General features: G+C 39.4%; 1 protein-coding gene across 5 annotated transcripts in view; it reads left to right on the top strand.

The window, feature by feature from the left end:
• The window catches only part of LOC109621712 (uncharacterized), a 438,995-nt gene that overhangs the window by 291,158 nt on the left and 125,429 nt on the right, over nucleotides 1–22,408 (top strand). For 2 of the 5 annotated variants that reach the window (XM_020075850.3, XM_062854501.1), the window contains exon 4: nucleotides 3,573–3,693. The exons of the other annotated variants lie outside the window; for them this stretch is intronic. The gene's annotated coding sequence lies outside the window, so the exon portion shown is untranslated. The remainder of the gene's footprint in view (nucleotides 1–3,572; nucleotides 3,694–22,408) is intronic. 5 annotated transcript variants of the gene reach the window in all.

A 22,408-nucleotide genomic window follows, 5' to 3' on the forward strand; every position in this document is an offset into this window, starting at 1 on the left:
TATCAAGCGTTACGCGCACTCCGCACACCTGTCAAAACGTGGTCATTCAGTGTGTGGTATCGTTGGTGATTGGTGAAAAAAATGAAAAAAGGCGTGAGTAAAAAAAGCGTGTTGAAATTTGTTCCTAATGATGGAGAAAATCTATCTATCTATCTACAGTAAAACCTCCATGAGTCGATATTGAAGGGACCATCGACTCAAGGAAATATCGAGTAGTGGAACAAAAATCCTTTAGGGCGCTTTTTGAGGGGACCATCATAGTAACCCAGAAATTATTTTTCAGTATGGAAAAAAATACCTCCATGAGTCGATATCGAGTCAAGGAACATCGACTCATGGAGGTTCGACTGTATATATCTATATATATAAAAATGCAGTGGCATACGTGGGACCGCACATAACTTGTGAACGGATGGTCCAATTTGAGTCGTCTAAGTTTTGTTCTGTTAGTTTTCACCCAAGGAAGGTTTATGAGGCCAAAAACATGGGAAAATTGCGAGTTTTTGAAAATTGGGGTTTCATCCATTTTGAACGGGGACTTGGGTGCTTGGCCAATGACTTGAAACGTCAAAAAACGCAGTAGGCAAGACAAAGTTTGCCGGGGACAGCTAGTATATATATAAAAATGCAGTGGCATACGTGGGACCGCGCATAACATGCGAACGGAAGGTCCGATTTTGATCGTCTTAGTTTTGTTCTATTAGTTTTCACCCAAGGAAGGTTTATGAGGCAAAAAACCATGGAAAAATTGAGAGTTTTTGAAAATCGAACTCCCATACATTTTGACCGGGGACTTGGTCTTGGCTAGAAACTTGAAACGTCAAAAAACGTAGTAGGCAAGACAAAGTTTGCCGGGTACAGCTAGTAATTTATAAGTAACATCCGATTGCATGTCATCATTCTCATTCTAGCTCAACCGGCGGTGGCTGTCATTCCTCGCCCCAGATCCGTTCGATCCCGTTTCGGCTTCGTTCCTGTTCCGGTCAAACGACACCAGCACAATCCCAATCGCATCTTTCTGTATTATTGAAAATTCTTCATAATAATTACTATAGAAACACATTTTGCTTTCGGTTCATTATTAAATCACCTACGAAATAACTTCAATTTTTTTTTTATTTTTTTAAATTCACCAGACTTATAACGAGGCGCACCCGGAACCATGATTCGAAATCTCAATAACATGATTTAGCATCATGGTCCTAGAAAATCTGTCAGATTCATAAGCGATGCGCACCCGAAACCATGATTTGAAATCTCAAGAGCATGATTTAGCTTCATGGTCCTCAGATTCATAAGCGATGCGCACCCGAAACCATGATTCGTAATCTCAATAACATGATTTAGTTTCATGATCTTCAGATTCATAAGCGATGCGCACCCGAAACCATGATTCAAAATCTCTAAAATATGATTTAGCTTTATGATTTCAGGAAAAAAGTAACGCATTGGTAGCGTTGACAATGGATCATACTATCATGATTATAAATCATGGTGTATTTTTATAAAACGAAAATGTACTAGGCTCATGAAATCATGAGTCGTTTTTATGATTTTTGGGAGCAGAATTTTACCCGTGTGGGTCGATTTGTGGATCATTCAACACGTTAGGGGCTGTCCATAAACCACGTCATTTTTTTGGGACTTCTCAACCACCTCCCCCCCCACCCCCCGCGTGGTCATTATTCCATACAAAATTTTTTATTCGTCCATACAAAATGGTCATTGGCCGAACCCCCCCTCATGACCACGTGGTTTATGGACAGCCCCTTATTCTTGATTACTTTGGGAGTAGAACAGCTCCTATTACAAAAATTTCAAGGACTTCTACAGAACATAGACAATTGGACATCACGTGCACATTGGTGACCACGGGAGGGGGACTGGAAGCGATTAGCCCAGGTTCGATTCCAGTAACATTCGGCGTATATTAAACAGAGTGAATTGTCCCAAGTAGGTGGAATCAAAATGTGGTTTGAAGAATAAATGAATTGCCTTGAATATTCTAACTTGATCAATGAGATCCAACTGAAACATCAGTGCTCAATATACGATTCGTTAACTCCAAACCAGAAGTAATATAAAGCTCCATTAACGATTCAAAATGCATATAACAATATTGTTTTCCGAATGATCGCATTTAATTAGGCTTAACGAACCATTATTAGCAGAAATAACTAACGTTCCATCAAACATTGGGCCCAATTCACATTCGCATTAGATCCCAATTAATTATCACAAATTTCAGCGCCACCAACAACGCACGCACGCTCCCGATAAATTCCTCCTTTCACCGGATAGCGGTGGACCAATTTATGTCAATTGAAAATTCCATTTCAAACGATTGATGATCCAACAATATGCTTCGAACGTAAAAATGTATTACCGCAGCTAATTGGAACCAATCGAAGCCATGCCCTCGGCATTTTTGAGTGACACTAGCTAATTTGAACTGTCATAAATCTCACGAACGCGCGAACCCCGTACGGACCCACTTACTTTTACATAAATGCATGCCTGCATGTGCTGAAGCGCGTGTTCATGAATCTCTTTTATGCTAATGTTATGTTGTGTCGATGTCAAATTTTGCTGACGTCGATTTCACGCAGCGTTTCGCACAAACAATGGGATCGCCGAACGAATCTGCTGCGTCTTTTTTTGGATGGTGTTGTTGCCTGTCACGTTCCGGAGCGAAGGCCCTTCTTGGCATGACCCAATAATTTTTAATAAACTTTGCAGAAACCGCCGAAACGAAACCTGATTGTACCGGGCGCTTCTTTTGTCACCGAAAGTGAAATTGAGAAACGACGAAACCGACGACACACGGATGGAAAATCACGACATCCAAACCCACCAACCAACGGCAACGGCGGTAACAAGACCAGTAGGTATCGCAGGATCGATCCCGTAATAAATTTCCATTCAATGCAAAAGACTTTTTTCGCCACACAAAAGGAAGCTTTCGCAGAAGGGGTCATACGGTGTAGTTGAAAAGAATAAGAGACACGTAGTCCGCAAAAACGAGAGGGTTCATCGTAAAGTTGCATGATTTATGGGTTTGCTGTATTGCGTTGCCGTCGTTGTCGGTGTCATTTTTGCTGTTGGTCGTGCCGAAACGAGTGATGATGTCGTTGCCTTTTTATGAAATATGCTAAATTGACCGGTTGTCGTTGAAGTACCGAATAATGGAGAAAGCTTCAGAAAGGACAGAGGGTCTTGCCTGTATGTAAGGCACCGGAATTCAGCTACTGAACTTGAGATGATGAATCATTGAGTGAGATATGATTCACTATGACATCTAGTGCTGTCTTTAATCGTATTTCCTTTATGTTCAATAATTTATGTTTCATTTTTTTTATCTGATATGTTCTTTCTTCAGTTTTCATTCTTCCCTTTCCATCTTCTATCTTCTTTTTCATTCTTCCTTTTCATTTTGGTGTTTTTGTACTTTCTAACTTCTATTTTATATGTTCTTCTATTTACATTTTTTATTTTTCTTTTTTGCATATTTTACCTCACCGATTCTTTTTTTTTTCTAACTGAACATATTTTTATCCCATCTCTATTTTCAGGTCAGCTACGGAATTCTTTGTCATCAAATTAATTCCCATTGGATAAACAAATCCCAAATCCCAAACTCAAACAAAAACGTGAATTCATTACAACCGAAAACTTCGAACAGTGATAAAACCCGTAAGTAATTTACTGCCACCCCGAAACTTGCTACTTTTACTCAATTTCTGTCCCACTACATTCTCCGTTAACGTGAGCAAAGCGGGCTATCGGTATCGTCAGGAAAAAGTTCCCACAGACAATCACACCGAAAGATAAACATGTTCAAATTATAATTTCAATTTCCTCATCTCTCCACATTCCGACCAAAACACATGGATCGCTGCCTCTTTCTGCAGAAGCCAACAAACAGAACAGAAGCCCATGGTAGCCTTTTCCCTTTCGTTCGTAGCCGCACCGGTAGGGTGGTCCAAGCTCTGGAAGTAGTTGGCACATGTCTTTAGCTTTGACATCAGAAACTCACTTTGCTTCATTTCATCTTCTCTGTTCAAATTTGCCCACTTTTTTTATCGAACCTTACGGAACAGCGGAGCACCCTATTGCACCAGAAGACACGTGCATCAACCCAGCGACCTCCAGACGCGTAGATGAAGAAGAAGCCCGATAGCACACAGAAAACCCCACAACATAAACGATTCGCTACAAATTTACGCGTGGCGTTGTGGTCCTATAGAGGAATTGTCCACGGCACGGCACCCTAGGTACGGGGCATCAATTTTCTGCAAAACGACACACACTCTGGGGAAAAAGGGTACAAAATGCTCTGTTGGGATTAGGCATCTTGATACAGGTGATGCAGAACTTTTTTTTTAACCCGAACAAATTCAATTGGGTAAAAATAATGACGGTATCCAATTCGAGCGGATAGAGTCTACCCGACTAGATGGAAATAACAAAATTTTTAAATACAGGTTGCGTCATTTTGTTACAATGATATTTAAAACAATGGTTGTCATAAAACATGTACCTTTAGTAGTTAAAATAACAAAAATTCCAACCAAAACTCGTTCCTAATAAAACAAAAGTATAATAAGTTGAGAACTTATCATAACAAAATTGTATTAGATTTTGTTAGACTAAACTTGTGAAACCATTTCAAAAATATAACAAATTCTGTTATGTATTTCAGAACAAATTGGTTAAAAATTTGGTAATAATTCTCTTTGCTCGAATGACCAAAACAACAAAAATTATAAATCTTTTTCGCGACAACACAAAAAATCATACAAATCCTGAAAATACAGGAAAATATAACAAAGATTGCAAAAAACGTGTTACGAAATTATGTTAGAGGGAATCATATTATAATGAAAAATATAACATATGCTGTTATACATCTGTTTAAATAAATGAAACAAGTTTTGTTATAATTTTGTTACTAAAATTATAACAAATGTTAATATAATTTTGATATGAATAATCGCATGGAAAACTCCTTATAACAGAATTATATCAACTATTGTTTCTAACAACAGTTGTCATAATTTTGTTATGATCTACGTGAACACGCATGCTAATTTATGTTGGGTTAAGCAGTGAGTACAATAACTGTTTAGCATTTTCAAGAACTATCTTGAGTATATCTTATCGAATCTTCAAGCGCAAACAGTCATGTCTTGCTGTATTTCAAATAGGGATCGAACCTACGTTCGTACCACATAACATAAGTGGAACTCTGGCTCACGAAGTTGATGCCTTTCCGATTTCGTACGCTGGTATACAGGGCATTGAAATGTCAAATGCGTTATAACATTATTGCCATACCATTTTAGAGCATGTAAACCATTTTTCATTGCTGTGAAGTAAAACAAAGACCTCATAGATCCAGACTGGCAGCACCTGTAAATCTTTAAAAGGACATACAATATGATGAAATTTTGTAAACTCAAGTAAAAAATACGTTTTCTAGTCTTAAATATGAAGGGAGATCGATATGTGAAAAGTGGATGTGTTATTTCGTAGATTTCAATAAATTTTCAAAATAAATAAATTTGAATAAATAAATAAATGAATAAATAAATTTACAAAATGAATGAATTAGTGGGTTTCCAGCAGCTTGTTTTGCGCATATCTCAGATGCCAATCTTCGTTCCTGTCTTCTTTGCCAAAACTGGAATACTTGTTGGATCAGCTGTTTTTTGTTTACCAAAGTAAATGACAGTTGCCTTTTGTAAAAGATATAACAGTTTCGTGTGCTGGAAAAGGATACAACTTTTTCCTTCGCTCTGACCATGGAGTTCCACTTATGGTAGATGTTCGTAGATGTGTATTGAAATCCTTCAGAAAATCACCCTGACCCCCCGTAGACTACCGAAGCCTCCTGGAATCCACTTGAGTGCCATAAAACGCCTCAAGACTCTTCAGAAAACACGTCTAGGCTCCTCGTAGTCTGCTCTCAAACTCTACTGAAGCCCTCTGAACTCTGTGCAACCTTTCGAAATGCCTGGAAAAGCCTTTGGGCCGCTTTGAAACGGCTCAGAAAACCTCTCTAAGATCACCGTAGATTTGCTCCCTTGAAACTTCCTGATATCCAGTAAAACACCGTAAAACGCCTTGAAACCCTTCAAAAATCTTTCTGAGACACTTGTGGTCTCTCCTTAAGCTCCTACTAAAGCCTCCTGAAATCTATCGAATCGCCTTGACATACTTTGAATTGCCTTGAAACGCCTTGAAATCTTTTAGGAAACCCCCTGACTTCTCTTAAGATCTATTAAATCCCCCTAAAACCTCTCAGAAAACCCGCTAAAATGCCTCGTCTTTCCTTAAACTCTACTGGTACTCTTGAAACCTTTTGAGACCTCTCGAAACGACTCGAAACGCCTCACACGGCGAAACTGGATCCATTTCCTCACTTTTTGGTTTTTGATTTTTTATAAAATAACGAAGCAATATTTTTAAAATCGGTTCTCGTGCACATGTAGAGTATGAATCAAGGTATCTGGTGATTTTTTTTCGTTGCGGAAAATGTTTTTCGTTTTTGCAGAAACCATTTTTGAATAAAATTTCACAAAAAAAAAATGGTTTCTGCAAAAATGGAAAACTTTTTCCACCACAAAAAAATTCAGAAGATACCTTGATCCATGCTCTACATGTGCACGAAAACCGATTTTGAAAATATTGCTTCGTAATTTAATGAAAAATCGAAAACCAAAAAAAAAATGAGAAAATGCTTCCAGTTTCGCCTTAAGGGAAGATCACAGGGATCCCCTTATATCCAATGAAATGCTTTAGAACGGCTTAGAAATCCTCAGAATACTGCAGGCTTCTATCGATGAAGACCTGCAACTGTTAAGTGTTCTGTTTCACTTTTGAATTTAAAATTCAAATTTCGGTGCGTTGACCGATCTGATTGTTTTTTATTATTATTTCAATCAAGAATAGAGCAAATTGTGGAGCAATAGATATGATGATAATCCATGGAATTGTCACAATAGATCAGTCAACAGGTCGCAGTGACTTAAATACCCAACAAGGAATAAAAAAAAATAATACTCCATGAATTGCATCAGGAATGACTTCAGAAGCTCCTCCTGAATTCCTCCATAAATTCCATAGATTCCTCCTAGAATTATTTCTAAGAAACATTCAGGAGGTCCTTCTGGAATTCTTCCAGGAGTGCCTTCAGAGATTGAACAACAGGGGGTGGCCAAATTGTTCGGAATAGGCATTCTAGTAAAATACAATTTTTGGGACCACTAACTTTTGAGCTGTCATATCTCGGCAATCAGTGAACCAAATTGAATGAAATTTTGAACGTTTATCAACAATATGTTGATATTTGATACGACGTTATAACGTGGAATATTTTCTCACGACGAATAAAGTTATACTGGTTTGACATTTACATCCTTATACAGGAAAATAAGCCAAATTTACAATACCGCACAAAAATTACTAAATGTGTTTTTCCTTTAACCCACATAGGCTCTAATATATCTTACTAAAGATATCTTGAGAACAGAAGTAGAAAATCTTTGGATATCAAAACTAAAATTTAATGATGTTCATGTAAAAAAATTACCTTTTTTCGAGAAAGATCCAAAAAGTGTCAATCCATCATAATTTTTTTTCAACATTCAAAAAGTACCTATATTTTAAAAACTTTTAAAGCATTTTTAATTTTTTTTTATAAACGTTCAAAATTTAATTCAATTTGGTTTACTGGATTCCGAGAGATGACAGTTCAAAAAATAGTTGTCTAAAAACATAGTGTTTTACGAGAACGGTTCTAGCTTCGTGAAAGATAAACCAATCGAACTCAAATTTGTACCAATGATGCACATTTAATAATTTGGCAAACAGTCAAAATTTGAGAATTTTTGATGCATTCTATGAAAAGTTACAACATGTTGAGCTTTTTTGTAAGAGTAAAAAAAATATCTCTCCCAAATATTTCGGCCTCCCCCAGTTCTTTCTAACAACTTTCTGGGAATCCACAAGAAGTTTCTTCTTGGAGTCGTTAGAAGATCCTTAGGATATCCTTTTTGGAGAATTCATCCAGTTCTTTCTAGTAATTTTTCAAAAGCTTCTCCTGTGATTTTTTATTTTTGAGTTCTTTCTGAGATTCTTCAAGGAGTTTCTTGGAGTCTTTCTTGAATTTCGAAGGTGCTCGACGAATTCCTCCAGAAGTTCTTTTACGGATACCTCCTGGAGTTCCTTATGGGGTTCCTCCAAGATTTTCCATGATTGGCTAGAAGTTACTTCCGGGATTTATCCAAAATTTCCTTTAAAGATTCCTCTTTCTTGGGATTTCAACCGTGATTTCTGCTGGTATTTCTCCAGCAGTTCCTTCCTTTTATGATTTCTTCTTCCTTTTATGATTTCTTAAAGAGCCTTGAAGGACTTTTCAAGAATTTATATAAAACTCAAGGAGTTTCTTAAGATTCCAGAAAAAAATGTTCTGAAATTCTTAAAGAGGTTCCATCTGGCATGCACCCTGGAACACCAAAAATTCCCATTCCTTAAAAATATTCCATAATATTCCATAAAGTATTCCATAAAAATGGGGAATGGAGGAGGAATGCCGATCCCCAAGTCATACCGGAAAAAGTTCCCAAAAGAATTCCGAAATAAGTTCTGAGAAGAAGCCCCCAAGAAGTTTTTCTTGGCAAATGCTTGGAATTTTTGAAAAAATGCCTGTAAGGAACTTCTTAAGCATTCCCGGAGAGAACTTCTAGAGCAAACCTGGAATAAATCCAGGGGAAGTTCTTGAAAGGATCCCATAAGGAACTTTTGATGTAATCCCCGGAGAAAATCCTGAAGGAATCCCAGAAGAAAGTATGGGAGAAATTTATGAAGGAATTCGAGAAGGAGTTTCGGGAGTAATCCCAACAGAAGCTAATGGAAATCCCCGCAAGAAATTGTTGTTGGAATCTAGCAAACATATCTTAATCCCAGAAAGAACTCTTGGAGACATCTCAGAAGGAACTTCTTGGGAAATCCCAGAAGAAACTCTTTCAAGATATTCAGTACGAAGCCCTTTGAGAATCTCGGAATTTTCAAAAGAGGGATTAAAAAAAAATCCCATTAAAGGAGGGAGTGAATTCAGGAAGAAATCACGATTGAAATTCCACGTATGCTGTATCTTTGAAGGAACTATTGGATAAACCCCAGAAACAATTTTGAGAGAAGAATTGTGAGAGGCATTCGTAAAGGGGAAGGTCGTAGCTATAATCGTGAATGGGCATCCAGATAATTCTCGATCGATTTCATATTCATTGACTACAAAATGACTTAACATGTGAAAAGAAAAATCGACTATTTAATTTTTGTTTTGTATATTCAGTGCCGAAATAGTCTATTGATGATGATGAGCCTGGGGTTGTTAGGGGAATTGCTGCAGAACTGGCAGTTTTTTATCACTTCAAAAACGCGAGGCAAACAATCATTGAAAAGCAAAACGTCAATGATTCGTTCGAAAACTTGGTGACACCTGAACACGACCTTACAGTTGAGGTCGAAATACGAAATAGTCTAGTTTGCACTGGTTCTGATCAATCACAGAGTACCAAATACTGATTGTATGTTTATGCTCACATTTTCTGGGATACATTTCATCCCACTCTCCCCTAGTCACCATGTCTTCCTCCGCCATTCATTGTGCGAACAATTCGAACTCCAAAGGAAGTAGCTCTGCTGGCAATTTGTTACCCTTCCCGATCGTAAAATACCGAAAGTAAATGGCGCGTTTTGTGACTTTAATGTTTCTTTTTCCCCGCGAGGAAAAAGATGAGATGTTGTCTACAGCTTACACACTAATGGAGCTTCTGCTGCTCATACAGCACCTACACGGCGACGGCGACGTCGCCGTTGACGAATGAAAAGTGAACGCAAATTGTCCTACGCTTCAAGCAAGGCCACCTTCCTTGCTGTTGTGCTGCGATTTTGCCTAGGCTATTACCTATACCTGCTGTCCGTCCTTCGGCGGGTTGGTTGATGTGAGATGAGCGTGAGAAAAATCGGTGGAGCACGTTTATCGGGCCCTGCCTGCAGCCTTCGCCATATAGGTACACCAGCATACGTCCATGCCGATTCCATGTCAGAGTCGATAACGGAAGAACCAACAGAAGTAATATGCGATCCACCGCAGCGGCGGTGATGTGAGAATTGACGTGAGCGATTACTGAAAATTTCGGTTGATGGCTCATGTGGGAAAAATGAGAGTCTGGAAATTGGCGAAAATGTTCCAGCCAGAGGTACCACGGTCAAGTGTCAGACGACATCACCGCGCCGCCGACGACACGTGAGACTGGGAACTGAATTATAGATAATGGTTGGGTTAATTTATTCGATTTCCTGTCGATTTGCACTGGCATGGCAGGTTGATTGATCAATTTTACTTTTTTTATTAATATGAGCTTTGACGGTAGAGACACTTTTTACTGTCTGAGTGCAATGAAAGACAATTGACTGTTGATTGAAGATTTATATTCATGAGAACGTGTGCAAAGTGGATGTATAAAAACTATTTCATTAAATGCAAGTGGTTTGATTTTAAGCACAGATTAGTTGAGGATACGACAACATGAAATATAATCTACAGATGGCACCTGTAGGGCTGCAGTGTTGCAGAAATGTCGCGAATACATCGTGCCCACACATCACTTGTTCATCGATTTCAAATCGGCGTATGATACAATCTATCGAGACCAGCTATGGCAGATCATGCATGAATACGGATTCCCGGAAAAACTGATACGATCGATCAAGGCGACGATGGATCGAGTGATGTGCGTAGTTCGAGTATCAGGGACACTCTCGAGTCCCTTCGAATCTCGCATAGGATTACGGCAAGGTGATTGTCTTTCGTGCTTGCTGCTAACATTGATTAAGAGGGTGTAATAAGGAGAGCGAGGATAAACACGAGAGGAACGATTTCCACGAAGCCCGTTCAGCTGCTTGGTTTCGCTGATGATATTGATATTACAGCTCGTAAATTTAAGACGATGGCGGAAACGTACATCCGACTAAAGAGTGAAGCCAGGCGAATCGAATTAGTCATTAATATGTCGAAGACAAAGTACATGATGGCAAAGGGCTCTTGGGAGGAATCACCGCGCCCGCCACTCCGAATTTATATCGACGGTGACGAAATCGAAGCGGTTGAAGAATTCGTGTACTTGGGCTCACTGGTGACCGCCGACAACGACACCAGCAGAGAAATTCAGAGGCGCATTGTGGCAGGAAATCGTCCTTACTTTGGACTCCGCAGAACTCTACGATCGAATAAAGTTCGCCGTAACACGAAGTTAACTATCTACAAAACGCTGATTAGACCAGTCGTCCTCTATGGGTACGAAACATGGACCCTACGTGCAGAGGACCAACGCGTTCTTAGAGTTTTCGAACGGAAGGTGCTGCGTACCATCTACGGCGGAGTGCAGATGGAAGACGGGACTTGGAGAAGGCGAATGAATTACGAATTGCACCAGCTGTTAAGAAAACCAACCATCGTCCACACCGCGAAAATCGAGAGATAAGGTGGGCGGGTCACGTCATCAGGATATCGGATAGCAACTCGTCTAAAATTGTTCTCGAGAGTCATACGACCGATACAAGAAGACGTGGTGCGCAGCGAGCTAGGTAGGTCGATCAAATGGAGGACGATCTGCGGACCCTCTGTCCTCAATATTATGTCAGTCAACCGGTACAGTCAACTGATCTGAACTTCTCTTGTTGAGACATTCAGTAGTTCATCAAAATCCTGCTTCCAGCTTTCAATTCAATACAGTCGATAAGCTTTCCTCCTGATTGTCGCATATTTCATTTCATGTAGCAAAGTGCGTGCCTGTTGCGTTGATGTTACGATAGAACTAGAGTGGACGTTTTATTCAGAAATCTTTCAATGGCAGTGTTGATTTTTTGCTTCAATCAGCGGATGCTTTTGTTTAGTCTCGTCAATCCTTTTTTTCTCCTTGACGCAGTATTTCATAACGGTATTCGAGCCCATCGACATGTTTTTCTTCTGGTTGAATTCATATCAAATTGAGCGGGATAAATCCGTTTGTGGCATCGGGTGAGTTTTAATTACAGCTATTTAAATTCAGTACATTGAATTCCTGTTTGTTAAAATGAAAATAACAGCAGTTAGTTTTCGGTGCTGAAAGATCATTATCTATATGTACCAAGATTTCACTTTCACAGACACGACTACAAGTCACGCGAATCGACCTATTATCAGCAGATTTCCAGAAGTAACCACAAAACCACCAACAAACACGCCAAACTGGATTATCCCACGCGCACCCGCTTCGACTCCCGAAGGCTCCTTTCCCGTTAATCCTATTTACCAGCAACTTGGCCAACATTTGACACCGATTTGTAGCGCTTTTCCTGACACACATTTGCCAACCAGATATCAAATCAGATAGCACACAAAAAGCTCTGGAGTAGGTATGATCCCGCAACATTAAACCGCAATCCCGGCGATGCCACTTCTTCTCATCCAGATGAGCTGCTGGGGCAAAAACGCGGTGGAGGAGGCCTCGCCTGGCCAGCACTTTTCCTCAGCCTCGATATGCACCACTGCACCATCATCCGGTTTAGTCGACCGACGAACCAAGACGCTGACTGTGAGTATCACTGTCACGCCGTTGGTGTACCTGTCAGTAGGGGTAACAAGGTTGCTCAAACATTTCGCATGGAGTTTCACGATTTCTGGAAGTTATGGAAACAGATACATAGTGGATAACCTAAAACAGATTTTTATGAAAATTTCAAAAAGTAGTCAAGCATGTATAGATCGGAACAGAAAAATTTGGTCAATTGTTACAGAATTTAAGCCGTTCCAACAAACATTATTGCTGAACAACAGATGAATAAGCCGCTCTTAACTGACTGGTAAGCTTGAACTGAATATTTTTGGCTGAATAAGCTGTTATTCAGCTATCATTGTTACTTGAAGTCAATTTATGTATATTATTCTTATAATGTTGAAGGTTTATGTACAAACAATACTTCGATGGAAACTCTTAAATTTGTAGAGAGTATTAAAATAATTTTGTTTGGCACTATTTCGAGAATGCTGGTAATTAAAGGTCGCCCATAAACCACGTAGACTTTTGGAGGGGAGGAGTCCGGCAGTTTACGCACCATAAAATGTTTGTAAAAGTCTACAAGTGATAAAAAGGAAGAGGGGGTGTCTGAGATGAACTAAACTTTGTCTACGTATTTTTTACCAACAAAACATTTTCCTATCCTTCATGCATTCTATGAGAGCAATCAAAACGCTTCCACCGCAGTAATGCAACTCGCAGGCAAGCACTGCGGTTTGGACCAGGCAGGTCGGGCACCAGCAGTAGAAAGAGAAAGGGTATTAACCACAAACAAGGCAAGTTTGGCGTGTCCCAGATCGCTCGTAGCGTCGTCGGCCGTCGTCGTCTTGGGTCGTCGAGTTGCGTTGGTTACTGGCTGCTCCTTGACAGCAGCATCTCGACTCGACTCGGCCTGGGCTATTTAGCCAGTCAAGCGAGGAGCAGCCGGCGGCAGGGTGCTGAATGGCCGGATTCCCGACTTCCGACTGTTGTGGTCCGTTTCCTCGATGACAACGCGCGATGACGATCGGTGGCGGTGGTGGGGGTGGTGGTGTTGAGGGTCAGTATCATCGTGGTCGCGCGGGTAAGACCCGGGCAAGGCAGGCACGCATTTATTAATGATTGCATCGCAGCAAAACCGCAATGCTTTTTAACAGGTTTTTATCTTGTGCTTCCATATATGCGCTTGGGTCTTGCAAATACGGGATATCGTGGTCATCTTTTACGGTGTCGCTCCCAGGTTAGGGGAAGAAGGTTCGATGGGAATAAGTGTTAAAATATGGAAAGCAGACATGGAGGGAATTGGTCAAACATAATAAATTTCACTTTTCAAGTGAAACTTGATTTTGTTCTTGTACTACTTGTCGAATGCGCTGTATGGGAAAAAAGCATACTATCTAAGTGTTCTACAAGCACTTCCACAGTTATTAACAGAGAGCTTTTTAGGGTTATTAACAGAGAGTGTAGCAAGTACGAAGACACTTTATGCGCAAATAAAACAATGTTATTTCTATTCCGAATAGTCCCTGGGCCGATCGGGAATCGAACCCGTCACCCTCAACAAAATAAGGTGTAAATTGAGGAGCGACAAGCCTTTCAATGTTTTCTTGTACCGACATTTCGAACCCTCTGAGCAGAATACCCTCTTCGAAGAAGTGTAATCAGTTTTGTACCTTTTAATTCCGCCCTATTTTGCTTATCCTTTGATAGATACGCATATTTCGACTACCACTTGTAGTCTTCCTCAGTGTTAGTTATCCACTGTAGTGGATTATTATTATTGCGGTAGTGTTCCTATCCTCCAAAATCCCATACGAGTTCAATGGGATGCCGCAACATTAGGGATCACAATTATATTTTACCTTTATAATAGGAACAATGTAAATAATGTAAGTGCAAGTGAATTACAGTGAGCGGCACAAAAAATATTCACCATATAGTGGTTGCAGTTTCTAATGAAAACTACACGGACAAATTATAAAATAAACCTTCAAATAAATGCACTACATCCATTTCAAATTATATCAGTAATCTGTGTTAAGAAATATTTGCTTTTTGAAGCATATGATGATTTTTGATAAGATTGGGAAAATTGCTTATAAATTGGGTATGACAGAAAAAAAGGCCCACTTAGTAATTAAATCTGAAACTTCAATATTTCGCTAAATTTTCACACGTTTTGCTTCTTGGTTTATGCTATTATGATGTTGTCAACATATAATATTTAATTTGGCATGAGTTTTATCAATTTTAGGGTGATATGGGGCGAATTTATTTTTCAAGGTTTATATAATGGGTAAAATTTTCCCTGAACTACAGAAACAATCCGTAAACAAGAATGAATGCTAATAATCTACAATAAAACAATAATTCAGATTGCAGACATCTCTCTCTCTCTCTCTCTTCTTGGCGTAACGTCCTCACTGGGACAAAGCCTGCTTCTCAGCTTAGTGTTCTATGAGCACTTCCACAGTTATTAACTGAGAGCTTCCTCTGCCAATGACCATTTTTGCATGCGTATATCGTGTGGCAGGCACGAAGATACTCTATGCCCAAGGAAGTCAAGGAAATTTCCTTTACGAAAAGTTCCTGGACCGACCGGGAATCGATCCCGTCACCCTCAGCATGGTCATGCTGAATACCCGTGCGTTTACCGCCTCGGCTATATGGGCCTAATATCCGAAACCATTCCGGGGATAATCCGGATTGTGCTGGTGCTGGGGTCAGGGGGTTGTAAAAATGGCTAAAAATTGTTATTTCGTGTGTTATTGTGTATGAACCATCGATTTTCAGCGTAATTTTTGTTGCGAACAGTGAAACACAACTGCGATAACCAGATTTGAATAAGTTGACCCATCCGGATCCCCATGACAGCTTCCGCGGGGCCTTATAGGGGACACTTCTGGTTTTCAACCTAAGCATGCCGTGCGACATATCAATCTTTATGATTTCGAATGACTGGGTCACATAGTCATAGACTGAAGTCTGTATCAACAAATATGGCCACCCCGGAACATCGAGAACAGGTTCCACGGGGGTGTCATCGGGGACATTTCTGGTTTACAACCAGAACATGCCGTGCGTCGTATCAATCTTCATGATTTCGAGAGAATGGGGCAGAAAAAATTGACTGAAGTCTGTATCAACTGCAGTAGCCGCTCCGGAATACCTGGAATAGATTCTGCGGGGGCTCCTCAAGCACAATAAAACACGAAATAATCACTTTTAGTCATTTAGAAAAACGGAACCCTCCCCCACCCCCAGTACAATCAGAAATGGTTTTGGTTATTACATGGTCAGAATGATAAGCTTGCACCAAGTTATGATCGATTGAGAGCGAAAAAAAAATCGGATGAAAATTAACGAAATGCCAGCATTTCGAAAATGAGTTGTTGAGGATCGGGTACGTGAAGGTTAAGCCCACAAATCTCATGAAAATCTAAACCAGCGCTCCGGATCTTTTTTTTTTCAAAGCTTATTACTATAGCTTATCCAGGGGTTTTCAGATCGTGCACCGCGGTGCACTTGGTGCACCGCATAGCCATGACAAGTGCACCGCGACACTTCAGAAAATTTTTGCATATTAAAATTGATTACCTGTTTAATAAAAAGTACTTCGAAATCATTAGAACAAGGGGTCCAAGGCTAAACTATTGAAATGTACTCCAATGGATTGAGAGTAAATTTATTTCCACGCTGGCCCGAATCCATCAAAAACCCTGGCAGATATTCGCGAAGAATCATGGAACAAGTCTACAAAAACTCTCCTCATAAGTATCGTATTTTTTCCACGAACTCGAAATGGATATTCACAAGCACCCTACAAGGAATTTTCAATGAATTCGTTCAATATCTCGGAAAAAACTCACTAATATTTCTGAAACATTGCCTAATATCAAAGAAGGAATCTGTCACTGCTCCTAAAATCGATTTACTAGGAAATATATTGACAACGTTTTTATGGTTTTCAAAGGAACTCCGCCTGAATTGACAAGAACGCTTGAAGTGAATTTATAAAAAATTTGACGATAATATGCTCAAGTTCTAAAAATGAAACTTCCAAGTGTCTTGCAAGGATTTTTTTTCAGATTTTTGGTTGAAGTCTTGGGAAAACGTGTATCAAAAATCATACAGGGCTCATTTTGATTCCTTGAAAATAAAATGCCACTAACTTGGAAGGAATTTTACTGGGAAACTTTTCTGGATTCCACTCAGCGTTCATAAAGAACTTGATTGATTTTTGAGAAATATTCTCAGCAAGAAATATTTCAATTCGATCGAAAAGGTGTGCCACTTGATTATACTCCGATAAGTTATGGAAAAGTCACCTGATGTCGCTACGACAAATACGAGTTTTTTCTTGACAAGTTGCTTTTTTAACAGTAATGAACATGTGCACCGCGGAGCGATTTATTTTCAAAAAGCGCACCGCGATTCAAAAGGTCTGAAAACCCCTGGCTTATACAGTCTTTTTGGGGAATTCAAAATGCTAGTTTTTGATCTTTCGTGACGTTTCGCTCCGTATGGGACATTTTCCAAGGGTACAATTGGCGAAGATTGAAAATAGTTTCAATATCTTTCTTATTTTTTTATTTTTAGTTTCCAAAAACTTTTGTTTTTTAGACCACGTTTCAAAAGAATCAGTCACCTTAGTGACGAAATAAAAATTGTTGGTTTAATTATTTTCGACAAACGCCAGTCTCACATTCATAGATTCATATAGACGTTTTTTTCTGGATAACTTTTGGGAAACTTTAAATATATTTTTTATGTAATAACTTGAAACTTCACCAGAACTTATTTTAGGTTTCTTTAAAAATTTCCTTCAGGGATTTCTCTAGTTTATTTCATCATTTTCTGTTTGGGTCTCTTTTGGAATTCTTTGAGAATTTCTGACACCAGAGATTTCTTCAGAAGTTCCTTTTCGAATCAACGCAGATATCCCTACTTCATTTCCTTCCGTCCTACCGGAGTGTCTTAGCGAATTATTTCAGGAATTCCACCATTCAATAAGAAAATCATTCTATGTCTTAACCAAGACATCCCAAGATTAGCTTTCAAGATTCATCAAGATTCACCTTCCGAAATTCCTACAGTAGATCCTTCAATTCAACATAATTTGCTACGAGAATTCTTCCAAGAATACTTTCTAAAATCTCTAAAGCAGGGGTACTCAAACTATGGATCGCGTCCCACTGGTGGGTCGCAAAGGTTTGGACAATAACGTAATAAATGCCATCCTTATGTCCATATGTAGAATTTTTGTGTTAGCTATTCCCGTAATCCCCAAACACTCTTTTGGATTTTTTCGCAGCATTATTTCCAGAGTGACTTAATACTATCAAAAGTTTGGAATTAAGGTAAAACTGGACGCATTTTCTCATTTTTTTGATTTATTTTATCAAATACCGAAGCAATATTTTCAAAATCGGTTTTCATACACAGTTAGAGGAAGAATCGAGCTATCTCTTGAATTTTTTTCAGATATTAAACTTTAACCCATTTTTCAAAAAACCATTTTTCACCTGAAAAAAAAATCAGGAGATACCTTGATCCTTCTTCTAACTGTGTACGAAAACCGATTTTGAAAATATTGCTTCGTTATTTAATAAAAAATCAAAGACCAAAAAATGAGGAAATGCTTCCAGTTTCGCCTTAAGGGTCGTGTCTGTGTTCCCAGAACTATGTTGCTTGCATTTTGAATTGTAGGTTTGTTGTGTAGGATAAGGAATTTAAAATTAAAAGATGGCTCCACTATGACTGTCCTTGTTCGGTAAAATTTTTTTAGAGAATCTATCTGGCCATCCAGGGCTTCCACAATTTTGAAAATACTACTTGATGCTTACCCTCTCGCATTCCAATATTTGAGTTACACATGAGAAACAAAATGCATGATTTGAGAGAAAATGCAATGACAGTTAATTAGGAAAAAATCCAAAAAGAGAATTCAGTGATACTGATTGTATAAGTGATTTAACCTCTTCGGAAAACGAAATGAGCACTGTAATTTCAAAATATTTATTTCAAAGAAAAATGAGTTACAACTACCAATTGTATGGTTTTGTCACAAAGCAACTAATATAATAATTAAAGTGACAAAATATATTAATTGAAAAATCAATCCAGATTGTCAAGACTGACAAATGATATGAAAATATGTACGTGCAGGTGGGTCGCCAAATTATAAATAAATCAATAGTGGGTCGTGAGCATGAAAAAATTGAGAACTGCTGCTTAAAAGAAATTCTATCTGTTATTCATCACCTGGGGTTCTCCCAAAACTTTTGTCTAGGCCTCCATTAAATTTTTTTTTATGACTTCATCAGGAGTTTGCTTCTTCATAGAGTTTCATCAGATATCTTTCCAGGATACCCGTACTGGAACTCATATGAAAATTTCTCTACGGGTGCTTTCTTTCTTCTCTTTGGCCTAACGTCCCAAGTTGGATAAATCATGTTTCTCAGCTGTTCTACCAGCACTTCCACAGTTATTAATATACTGTGTGCCTAAGGAAGTCCAGGAAATTTGCTTTGCGAAAATGCAGGAGTTTGGGTTCTTCCAGAAATTCCTCTTGCAAATTCTACAGGAGTTTCTTCTGGAAGCCCTCCTGGTGTTCCATACAGGAATCATGCAGGATTTTCTTGTGCGAATCCTTAAAAAAGCTCCCTCTAAGAATCCTGTATGAGCTCCTTCAAGAAATGCTCCAGGAGTTCATCGTGGTATCGATGGGATTTCTTTATGAGTATCTTCTGGGAATCTTTCGAGGAATCGTGTTCTCTAAAAGATTCTTAACAGATTAAACTCCTAATTTCCCCAAAGGAACTTCTGAACTTTTTTCCTGGAGAAATTCTCAAAAGAAATCCATTAAGGAATCTGAAAGAATTCACAGAAAGTATAAAACATTGTATAAAAATTGTGTATAAACATTCTGTAAGTATCTCCAGAAGGAGGTTTCTTGATGAACATTCAGATAGACATCCTTGAGGAATCCCAAAAAGGATCAAACCTAACGAAATGAAAAAAAAAAATCACACTTGCCCTGCCCCATACAGTACTTTACTGAATATTGCTTTCGTAACTCTTTCTTAGAATGTCTAGGCCACTGAAATATTTTTAATTCTTAAATGTCTGCAATGAAAAATCCTTGTAGTGTTTATCATAATATTTAGGGACAATGGAAATTCGCGGTAAAATTTCTTAAATTTCGCGGACTACTATTGTGAATTTCGCGGCAATTTCGCGGTCTCATATTTTTGACCGTTTTGTTGAAAAAACTCCAAATGTCAAATGTCCATGTCAAATGAATGATTTACCTTGTTTTGTGAAGCGTAATCATAAATTCCCCCCAAAAAGCAACAAATTTGATAAAAAGCATAACCAAGCATACTGTCTAATATGTCATAAACTCGTAACTAACTTTACACTGTCTACAGTTATCAGTCAATTTATGCTAAAATATTTATAATTGATCGAAATTTGCAGGGTATTTTTACAATTTTACCAAATTTCGCGGCAATTCGCGCAATTTCTCAATTTTCGTGGCCATAGTCCAATTTCGCGGATTTCGCGGCTTCCGCGAAATCGCAAATTTCCATTGTCCCTAATAATATTCATTCCATCTTTTAGTAAAATTATGTACTGCCATTGAAGCATCTTGTCTTAGTCATGAGCGATTGACCAGAGTCATAATGCATAGAATTTTGCTAGATTGTCAAGATCAACCGGCCAAATTAGAAGCAAACGGTCAAATTAAGAAACAAAATCCGTAAATAAATTTCTCTTTCTACACGTAACTAGACAACTACGAAGTTTTCCGCCCACCATGTACATTCCAACCAACTTCCCTTTTGAATAAGAAAGAGTTAGGCATGCCAAGAAAGAAACCAGATAGAAGTGCTTGTGGTACGGGAACGCAGCGGCAACGGGTGTGGGTGTAGTTTACCACGGAGCCGGCGGCCTAGCCGCAGACAGCCCAGCAAAGAGATAACTCCAAAGGAAAACCCGGAGTGCACCGAGGTGGAAAATTTAATTTATGAGCCGAGTGCAAGTTCTGGGCAAGTTCAAGTTTACCGAAGTGGGCAGTTGACGTGGCGATTCGTTGGTTGCTTTTGATTTCAGGCCCCTGGTCCCTGGTCTGGTGGAGCCGTCCAGCGTCCGGTCTCGGATGGTGGGTTGTTTGGTCACGCGAGTGCTTCTAATCCTACTTATGCAAGGTGTCGGATGGGAATGAATTTCGCATGTTTCCTCCCTCGCGGCAAATGTGCAGCACGGATTTCGCCAACCGGACCGGGTAGATTGGGTAGTGAAAGTATATGTGAAAAATGAACTTCGATGGACGGTGGTTGTTAGCAGGATCATGTGAAGGAGGTTAGGATTCGGGCTGTCCGGTTGAGCTGTTTCTTCGTGTGGAGTGAAAGTGGGACAAGAAAATCTCAATTTATTGATAGTGTCAATTTGAATTGATATAGTGCGGAAAAATGGATACATGCATGCAACTTTGGTTAATGACCATACGAGGCAATATAGAGAAAGTGAAAGATGTGTTATTCACGGAAGTCTGTATCTTGGATTCCTGTGCATAAAAGGTAAAATCATTATCGATCAAAAAGTTTTACGGGGCTAACTCATTTAATTAGGAATTTTGCTGAAAGTTTGAATTTAACGTTGATATCAGGTTAAAACATTCCCTAAATTGCAATTGGGGTCTCCACTTAGCCTAGTGGTTAAGGCTGCGGATCGCCAATCCGGAGACGGCGGGTTCGATTCCCGTTCCGGTCGGGACAATTTTCTCGACTCCCTGGGCATAGTGTATCATTGTACTTGCCTCACAATATACAAATTCATGCAATGGCAGGCAAAGGAAGCCCTTCAATTAATAACTGTGGAAATGCTCAAAGAACACTAAGTTGAAGCGAGGCAGGCCAAGTCCCAGTGGGGACGTAGAGCAACAAAGAAGAAGAAGAAATTGCAAAATAAACGCTAAGAGTAGTTAAAAAATAATGTTTGAAAAGATTTCTAAAAATAAGAAAGCACTAGAAACAAGTTGAGTAAATAACTCCCTAATGTTTGAAAGAGCTACACAAGACGAAAACGCACAAGAAAATAATTAAAGTAATTACTCGAACTGCCGGTTTCACTCTCAATTTTCTCGCCTGTTTAAAGTCTTGCCACCGCGTTGCTACTGCTTTAAGAACCCAACAAACAACAAAACTTCCGACTATTAGTCTCGAAAAACATTCGATTTCAACTCTCCTCATCGTTGAACTTAATCATTAAGCTTTTCAAAACTCGAATTTCCCGTGAAGTCCGCGAGCTGGCACGCGTATCGAAAGTGGAAGTTTTCCCATCCAGCCGGCACTGAACACAAAAGTCACGGGGCCTCTTGCTGCTGCTGGCTGGCTGGCTGGCTGGCTGGGAGAACAAGCTCCATCAATAAGCAGCGCACCGTTTCCACCCCGCGTTTCGGCGGCAGCACAATGATGAATAAATTAGCAAACTCGTAAATTTTGTAAACGCCTTCATTTTCGAAACAAATAAAGCCTCCCCGAGCAAATCCAGTCAGTCTGTCTGCAATCATCGCAAGCCGGGGCCGAAACTGGGCTAAGAAGGCATCAGAGCCCCGTCCGATTCTGTGGAGCTGTGAAGTACGCCGACCGTCCAACTGCGAGAAAGGGGGTGGGCATTTTCCCATGATGGGGTATTTAAGACAGACGCTCCTCGGTGAGCAGACAAACAGCCTCTACCTATAGAGGTGGCGGTGGTGGCTGATGTCGAAAGTAAGATTCTGTTTTTCTTTCCGAGGT

This window comes from Aedes albopictus, chromosome 2 (assembly GCF_035046485.1).
Source record: "Aedes albopictus strain Foshan chromosome 2, AalbF5, whole genome shotgun sequence".
Classification (NCBI taxonomy): Eukaryota; Metazoa; Arthropoda; class Insecta; order Diptera; family Culicidae; genus Aedes; species Aedes albopictus.